Here is a 1,348-nt window from a genome sequence, read left to right as displayed (position 1 = left end):
GTCCGTTGGGGCCTCCCCCGCGGAGAGCCCGAGCAGCGGCCCCGCCCCGCCCCGCCCCTTCCCCTCCCTCGGAATCTGCGCCTGTCCTTTCCCATTGGCTCTGGCGCGTATCCAACATGGCGGTGGGCGACAATGGGGCGGGGCTGCCACCGTAGCAACCGGCTCCGAGGCCGGGCCTCCCGCTCCGGCGGTTTGTTCGGGCAGTTTGTTGTGGGCGCCGCTCTTCTCTCCCATGCGCCGCGCCGCGCCCCCTCCTCCGGGGAGTTCTGGGTTCCCCCGGGATCTTTGGTGGAGAGAAACCACCGAAGCCGCGGCTGAGACGCAACAGGAAGTTAGGAAGCCGGATCAAGGCCGCGGTGCAGGATGAAAGCTCTGGCCGCGCCATTGCTACGACGCGCAGAGCCAGCTCCTTTTTGGCTGACAGTTTAATCACTGTCCGTTTCCACCCTGATTTTTAAAAATACAAGGCGGCTTACATATACAGCACGAAGTGAGGCAAAAGTATAAAGGCAAACAAGCAAAACGAACAGCAGTTTAAAAAGATACAATAAAATCTTCGTCTTGCGTGATGCATCAGCACCATCATTATTAAAAAGCGCTTTTTACATTTAAGAAGGCTCACAAATGAAAACAAACAAACAAACAACCCCGCCGATGATCTGGTCTGGTCTTTGTTTTTAACAACACCCATGGCCTGACAACATGTAAATTTACAAAGCAAAACTGCCCATCTTAACACACAGAATCATAGAATAGTAGGGCTGGAAGGGGCCTACAAGGCCATCGAGTCCAACCCCCTGCTCAATGCAGGAATCCAAGTCAGAGCATCCCTGACAGATGGCTGTCCAGCCTCGTCTTGAAGGCCTCCAGTGTGGGAGAGCCCACCACCTCCCCAGGTAATTGGTTCCATTGTCGTATTGCTCTGACACTCAGGAAGTTTTTCCTGATGTTCAGCCGGAATCTGGCTTCCTGTCACTTGAGCCCATTATTCCGTGTCCTGCACTCTGGGATGATCAAGAAGAGATCCTGGCCTTCTTCTCTGTGACAACCTTTCAAGTACTTGAAGAGTGCTATCATATCTCCCCTCAGTCTTCTCTTCTCAAGGCTAAACATGCCCAGTTCTTTCAGTCTCTCTTCATAGGGCTTTGTTTCCAGTCCCCTGATCATCTTTGTTGCCCTCCTCTGAACCCTCTCCAGTTTGTCTGCATCCTTCTTAAAGTGTGGTGCTCAGAACTGGACACAGTCCTCCAGATGAGGCCTAACCAGTGCTGAGTAGAGGGGAACTAGTACTTCCCGGGATTTGGAAGCTATGCTTCTATGAATGCAGCCCAAACGAGCATTTGCCTTT

Source organism: Heloderma suspectum, chromosome 3 (genome assembly GCF_057233095.1).
Source record: "Heloderma suspectum isolate Gila_16-S chromosome 3, 16-S_ref, whole genome shotgun sequence".
NCBI lineage: Eukaryota > Metazoa > Chordata > Lepidosauria > Squamata > Helodermatidae > Heloderma > Heloderma suspectum.
The sequence above is the reverse complement of the archived record's forward strand: the minus strand, read 5'-3'. Positions refer to the sequence as shown.